Raw genomic sequence first — 8,241 nt, 5'->3', positions numbered from 1 at the left:
ATTTATTAATTTTTTTAATTAATTAAAAAATAATTGGTCAATTTATAAATACTATTGTGGCTTCAATAAGGGAAAACTAGGGAAGTCTAACAGAGGTGAGTATAACTTTAGTTTTCACAGTAGATAAGAAAGGTCCAAAAATTTGGGATAAAGAAGTTGAAAGATGAATCACTCATTTCCTAATTCCCCTCAATAGCAAATATTCAGTACTTCAGAGACAGTAGTATCTAATGTCAGGGGACTTTCCTATTGAAAGAAACTAGAAATAATGATAATATAAATAAAAGACCATTCTTGAAAAGTACCAACTAAGATCAAGTGTGGGTAGGGAAATCAATTGAATTATTTATAACAAGCATTTCTTTTTTGGGGGGTGGGGGTGGGGGTACCAGGTATTGAACTCAGGGGCACTCAACAACTGATTTATATTTCCAACCCTTTTATATTTTATTTAGAGACAGGTTTTCACTGAGTTGCTTAGGTCTTGCTGTTGCTGAGGCTGGCTTTGAACTTATGATCCTCCTGTCTCAGCCTCCAGAGTTCCTGGGATTAGAGGTATGTACCACCATGCCCAGCTACCAGCATTTCTTGAATGAGATAAAATAAAGTAATAGAATTAGAGCACAGCCAAATAACTTATGAATCTTTTGTAACATATACTATTTTCTAAATAAAATCCAAGATACTATATATTCATTGTGAGAGATCATAAAAGCAGGGCTAATGGTGATTTCAAGAAGCTGTTTTCTGAAAATAAAAAGATATGTCCTATTTCAGAGATGTTCAACATGACAAAAATGTCTTAGAATCAATAAAGTATGATGTACACATTATAAATGTGGGTCTCTGATATTGAATATATTTCTTATTATAGATCGTGACTGAAAATAATTGAAAGCTATTGCCCAATAGAATGTACTTGTTTTGCCTGGAACTGGATGGAACATTGCAAAATCATATATATATATATATATATATATATATATATATATATATATATATATATATATATATATGACAGTTCAATTTCAGGTCTTAAAATGTACTCTTTGATAAATTAAAACTAATACATTTCCAATACTGACATAAGAATTCCATAAGAATTATGCAGTTGTCAAATTATAAATTAAACAGAAAACATTTCAATAACCATGAAATGTGATAGCTAATTAAGACTGTGTTCTTAATGGTTGATACACATAGTCTTTGATTCCCCAAATTTCAAGAAACTGTACAACCATGTGGATTTCACAAGGACACAGATATTTTGAAAAATGACAATTTTTTAATGTAAAGCATGTGACTTATTGCCATCTACATGAAATCAATTTTGATCTATTCCTTCCATGGGGGTTGAAGGGAAAGGGAGGGGGCAGGGGATTAGCTAAGATGGTGGAATGTGATAGACATCCTTATCCAAAGTATATGTATGAAGACACGAATTGTGTGTCATAATACTTTATATAAAAACAGAGATATGAAAAATTGTAGTATATGTGTGTAATAAGAATTGTAATGCATTCTTCTGTCATTTATTTTTTTAAAGAATCAATAAAAGAAATCAATTTTGAAATATTTTTAATAATTAAAATTTATTTTTAAAAATTAAAAATTGAATAGTAGTAAAATAAGGCATATTTCAGTAAATTTGTGTAAGTTAATAATACGAACATTGCTACTTTTTTGTTCCTACAGAATCAAGTACAGAAGAAAGCAAATTGATAAATTAATAAATATCATGAAAAGAATTGTAGAGAGGAACTGGAGCCACTCGAACCCCATTTGGTTCTCGCTTGTCACACTGGAGGAAAAATAAAATAATATAAAGTCACAAAAATTTTAGCACATACTGAAAATGTCCATTCAAGATAAACTTCCATAAAGCATTCATGCTGGCTTCCTTGAAACTTAATTTATAAGCAATTTTTCACTTTCAGTAAAACATGGTGTTTCTGTAATTTGAAACTTTCTTCTTTTTTTTTATTGGTTATTCAAAACATTACAAAGATTGCAGAATCACTTTCTTCTTTATAATGAAAATAATAATGGGTTGGGCCTGAGGTCCAATCAATAATTATCTTCTCTCACCATCCAATAGATCATATATTCATTTTTTCTGTGGGGAAATCCTGGACAGAGTAGAATCCTTGGACAAATTTAAATGAATAATATTCTTACTGGGAGTGTTAGCAAATTTTCCTTAAATTTAATTATCTAATCCCTGATGTTACAGATAAGAAGTTGGCTATATGCAGGAACGCTGTAGGACTAGAAAATTTGGCCTGACCCTGAAGATCACTATAGCCTACTTCAAGAAACAACATTGTAAGTCAAGGAGATAATATATAGTCTATGCACACTGTCCTATTCAATTCCCATCATTTGTTGTATTTCTCTTCAGGAGACTAAAGTCCACATAGGCCCGGGGGTTAAAAAACTATATATTCCTTGCAATGTTACTACTCTTGAGAATTGTCTCCAAATCTTTTTGACAAGCGTAAAAATAACTGAGTTTATTAGGCTTCTAAGTAAGACCAATTTATTTCTTATCCTTCACTAACTACTTTTGTTTCATAGATTAAATAAAGGTATACTGGAGTTTTCTTGAGTTAAATCTAGTGAATTAATAAAAAACATATACTAATGCATCATAATGAAATAATTTCTTTTTGCACTATAATTTAAAAATGAGTAAATTATATAACAACATTTCTCACAACAAAAATTTGTGATATCTTCTCTTTTATCAGAAATGACAGATACACCTCTTTGTCCTACAATTAGCAGTGCGCTGAAAGCTTATTTGGCACCAAATTTATCCTAATGGATTGATGTGAAATTACATGCAAGTATGAATAAACCAACAAATCCAAAATTTACCCCCAATTGCAACACAAATATCCTGGTAGCAATGGGGAAAATATACTTACAACAACTCCTCTTTTTTCTAGTTCTTCAAAAACATTTTTCCTGGCAATAGAAAATGTTAGTGTCAATTGGCAGCCCCCATCCTCTATATTGGATGGAGTAATTATATTCACAATAGGTTTCTTGGTTCCTCCTATATCTTTGTTAAAGTAAAGCTTGATCATGTATTCCAGATAACCAGTTAGCAAAATGGATTTTTTTCTTCAGTGCTTTTATGATCGCTTGCCTAAAGATCTGCCAAATGACAAACAATCAGGTTAGCAGTATTTTAGTGATCTTCAAAGAAGCCAAAATTAAGTGTAAATCATGCATAAAAAAGGAGATGCTGACTTTTGCCCTATCAAACAAACACTCAGTTTTAGCTAATCTTTTTTTTTTTTCTTGTAAAAACATGTCCTTTTCTAAGTATTTTACCATTAAATATAAAGGCAAATTTCCATGAGAGGAAAACTGCAAATATCATTTAAACAATACTTGTGAAAGAAGAAAAATTGAGTTAATAGCATATGACTTCAGAGTTATTTTATATTTATTTAATCACCAAGTAAAGCATAACTTAATGCATTCAAATATTTTGAAATTTAAACTTTTCTCTCAAAACCAGTTAATAAAATCATAATCAAAAAGACTTTTTCTAGGGCTGGGACTGTGGCTAATTGGTGGAGTGCTTACCTAGCATGCATGAGGCACTGGGTTCGATCCTCAGTACCACATAAAAACAAAATAGTAAAATAAACATATTGTGCCCACCTATTAAAAAAAGACATTTTTTATTCTTATATATGGTTTGGTTAGAAAAAAGTGCAATATGAGATAAATATATGTGCTTATGTGAAGGCAGTGTTACCAATATTATCTGTCATTTTTAACTGATTTATTAGAAAACAAATAGTTAAATAAGGAAGCTACATTTTCTTGGACTGAGAAGCAAACAATGTCACATAATACACTTATTATTACTGAAGCATTAGGATAGTTTGTTTGTTTCTTTATTTCTTTTATTTTATAATTTTTTTCTTTGATAAACTCAAGAAGCACTGTTGTAAAAAAAGTACCATTTGCTGCCGGAGATGTCATACATTAAGATGAGTGACAAGGACCCACAATACAAAATGTTGGAACATTAGGGTAAGAATAGACATGCTTTTTTGGCTTATCTCTGAAGGTTAAATCAAGTTTAAAAATATATCCTTCAAACACCATGATGTGCTGGCATGACACTTAATGTCCCCTTTCTGCACTATGAGCAAAACTATTAAGGATATAGATAGGGTAATGTGGTGATATTTAGAGTTCCTCAAGTCTACAAATACAGTTTTTTTTTGTATTTATATGTGACATGTGTGGATTGGCATTCTAATAGGGCTCAGTTGAAGGTATATATTTTCAGGAACTACACTGTTGGAGCTTTTGAATTTGGCTGAAGGAGAAGATGAGAATTGTATTAAAAGGTAACGGTTTCTTAAAAAAGTGGGGGTGGGGCAGAAAAGACAAAATGATACCATGACTCTCCAACCACACCTCAGGGACCATGTTTATAGGCCTGCAAAGGTAATCAGCTACCATTGGAGACTGATACTTTTATTTTCAGAAGGACAATTAAGATCTGGAAGCAAGCAAACTGCTTCAAGACTTAGGTGACCCAGATTGCATGGAATTTGATATGTGGTATTTCATCATTTCCTTATGTAAAGCAAAATGTAGGTAGACTTCAAACAATGAAAACTCAAGGGAACTCAATAACTTTTGGATTAACATAGTTCCAGAGGACAGGATCAGAGCCTCACAAGGCAGGGCCCACAATAAGTCTTGCTGGATAAGTTTGGAATAAAAAAAAATATGAGATAGATAAAAAAGACTCTTAGGAGATCAACAATATGCTAAGATGTTTTAATTAATAAATAATTTTAGAAACATTTTTGGTTCTACTACAGGTGCCATAAAACACAGATGGGTGTAATGAGTGAAGTGCAGTTGTCCCTTGGAATCTACAGGGGATTGCTTCCAGGATCACCCTGCATAACAAAATTCACAATACTCAAGTCTGTTGAATAAAAATGGTGTAGTATGTGCATATCACCTATGTACTTCCTCCCATATAATTTAAATGATTTCCAGATTACCTTCAGTACTCAGTATAATGTAACTGCTGTGTAACTAGTTGCAATACTGCATTATTTGGGGACTAATGACAAGAAAACAGGAGTCTGTACTTATGCAAAAATTTTTTCATGACTATTTTCAGCTCAAGTGTGAACTCCATAGATGTAGAGTCTGTGGATATGGAGGGTTGCCTGTATACTTACAATGATAATTAATTTGTATTCAAAGGTTTGTAAAATTTAGGTACTATTTTGCTGGGAGCCATCAGCCAAGTAGGTATGACAATTTCCTTGCCAGCGTACTCCCATGCTGTCTAGTGGAAGGACTCCTGAAAGGTGACCTTGCTCAAGGACCAGGGCGGATCCCTGTTTAGGGTGTTCCCAGTTTAGCATAATATGAGATTAGGGTGTTCCCCATTTAGAATAGGGCGTATCCTGCTGCCTGAGTTCCTCTTGAGTTCTTAGGGTCAGACAGTATATTTTGGGAGACAGAAGCCCAGTGGAGGTGGATTTGGGCAGAGAACGTGGATTTCTGCAGAGCGTGTTTGTAGAAGGCCGGTGTGAGATCGGGAATAAAGAATTGCTGTTTGAATCTACAAGCTGTGTGGTGGCTCGTGATTTGTGCCCAGCCAGACTGCGGCACTATTTACTTACATTTATAAAATTTTAAAGTGAGTTAGGAGATTTTGCTCTTCTAGATTACTCTTGGTAATTAGAAATCAGTTTTTAAATGGCAAATAGTCTTAATTTTAACATACTGTAGAATGTATGAATGTAGAATGTTAAAATGTTAAAGAGTTGCTACTCTTTAATAAGAATATAACCTTTAATTTAATATTTTCACACATTACAACCACAACAAGGGCAAATTGTGTTTTGAAGCACTTTTAAATTTTTCTCACAGAATATAAAAGTCTATTATGAGTCCTCACATTAAAATACTATAGAGGCTAATAGAAGTTAACAGGAAAATAAAACAAATAATCTTTTTTCTTTTTGTTTCTTGTTAATTTATGTTTTCAGTATTCAAAAAATTTTTTTAGAAAAAATTAATGTAGCTTAAAAATGTTCAGCTTATGAGAATTCTTGGCAGAGTTTTAACTACTTGGGCTATGTTGTTCTTACTGAGTAAAATAAACAGAAATCTGGAAAAGATAGATAAGATTGACTAAAAATTGTACACATAGTATGATGTTTTTAGTTGTGATACTTTTCTCTTACATTCTTAAAATTAGGTTTCTAATGCAGTGTGAAGAAACACGGTGAGTTTCTTTCTTTCTTTCTTTCTTTTTTTTTGTGTGTGGGGGATTCTGATCTTCTGTGCATATTAATTGTTTTAATTTTGTATTTTAAAACAATTTTCTTTATTATAAGTTTATATATTAACAGATCTAAAATTGTCTGTTGCTATATATAAATATGAAACTTCAAAATATAATATATATATTTCAAGTAAGTAATTGGAAGAGTGAGAGAACTTCTGAAGTAATCAACTCTAAACATCCTCAGAAAAATGAGGCAAATGAATTCAAAAGCACTAGTTTCATGTTTAAGGGCACATTTAGTGACCACTTATTCAATAGAGTACTCACTTGCGTTTTAGCTTCAAGTTACTTCCTTTCATCCACAATATTTTAAATACTGTATAAGTCATTTAAAAGCCTGGATATAAAGGGAAAGACAGTTTGAAACTGACAATAAGGTATGTTTAATGGAATTAGTCATCAGGTGCACACGTGATTGCACTCATTATTAGTCTCTTACAAATTCATTGCTTTGAAAATCAGAGGTCATGTCTATGTAATATTGATTCTTGAGTACAGAATATTTCTGTACAGTTGAAATTTGAGTATGTATAGTATTTTCTGAAAGGAAGGTAGAAACAAAGGAGAAAGTTGAAGTCATGCATATATTTAACTTACTTCAACTTCAACCACTTATCTCCTACAATGCTTTAACTTTTTAAAAGATAGATAAATACCACTATGGTTAATTCATTAATACTGACTCACAGGGCAAGCTCAGTAAATGTTCCACATTGTGTAGAAAGCACACAATGTGGAACATTTATTACTTTGTAATTTAAACATTTTACAATTTATAATGGGGAGGATTTTGAACATTCCTTTCACAAACATAAAGCTTGACTAACTAAAGATAATTATGGTCAGAACATAGTCTTACAGTGAATGACCTTGATAGAAGCCTCTAGAGAATTAATAATTAAGTGATGACAAGTTCCATGGATGTCTATATTCCCTTTTTAATGGCTTTTAGGGTCCTTTGGTTAGGTTTAAGTTTATATATTAAAGGGAAAAAATCAGTCTTCAGAGTCTTAGAATAAAATTTTGTCTAGGTTCCATTAATGCAGTTTGGTAGGAAACTAGAGGTAGAGAAAAACAAGAATCCTCTCTTTTTCCATTGAAGAAAAAATGACTATTGGAGGAAACACCAGATTACTGCACAGGCCATACCAAAAAGACAGTGTATAAAAGAAAATTTCTAGTTGTCTGAAAAATTATTTGTAAAGATAAAGAAAATCAGATAAAATCATGTTATTTTCTAGTCTTTCTATGATATGTCTTGGGTTTTTCAGATTGTAACTCATCTTCCTGATACAAACTTGCAGAGTAAACTGACATTTCACTTTGTTTTAAAATGTTGTTTCTTAGAGAAACACTTTTTTTCCTAAGTAGATATTATAAAGCAACTAAAATATTATGAATTACTGAGATATTTACTTAAAAATATCTGTCTGAAAAATCTTGTCACTGGGTGTGTAATCCAATTTAAAAAAAAAAAATCTGCCCCAAAGTGAAAACAGCTCATGCCCCATCAAGTGGTCAACCTGAGTAGGTGCTTTCTAAGTTGTGATGAAATGAATATAAGGCAATTGTCATTGTCATAGTGGTGAACTTGAATAAAAACAAAGGAACTTGACATAGCCATCCAGTGGTCATAATGAGAAACTGCCATGAGTATTTGACAATTAGGGCATAGAAGGGATTTGGAGGTCTTTATTCAGTCACTCGTTTGATTCTGGTATTCTCCACAATTTCATTTCCCAAAATATCATGAGCTTGATGATTTTAAGAGGCACTGAAGAAAAAATAAAAGCCTTATTTCAATAGCTATGTATACAAAACCTCTATTAGAATAGGTATGTACATTTACATCAAATATATTTTACCCAAATATTTGTATATACAAT

The 8,241-nt window shown here is 31.8% G+C and overlaps 1 pseudogene; it reads right to left on the bottom strand.

The window, feature by feature from the left end:
• Positions 1–1,675: 1,675 nt before the first annotated feature.
• LOC143389660 (kynureninase-like) overlaps positions 1,676–8,241 on the bottom strand; it is a 92,442-nt pseudogene continuing 85,876 nt past the window's right edge.

This window comes from Callospermophilus lateralis, unplaced genomic scaffold (genome assembly GCF_048772815.1).
Source record: "Callospermophilus lateralis isolate mCalLat2 unplaced genomic scaffold, mCalLat2.hap1 Scaffold_63, whole genome shotgun sequence".
NCBI classification, from domain to species: domain Eukaryota; kingdom Metazoa; phylum Chordata; class Mammalia; order Rodentia; family Sciuridae; genus Callospermophilus; species Callospermophilus lateralis.
This window is presented reverse-complemented; position numbering and strand designations above follow the sequence as displayed.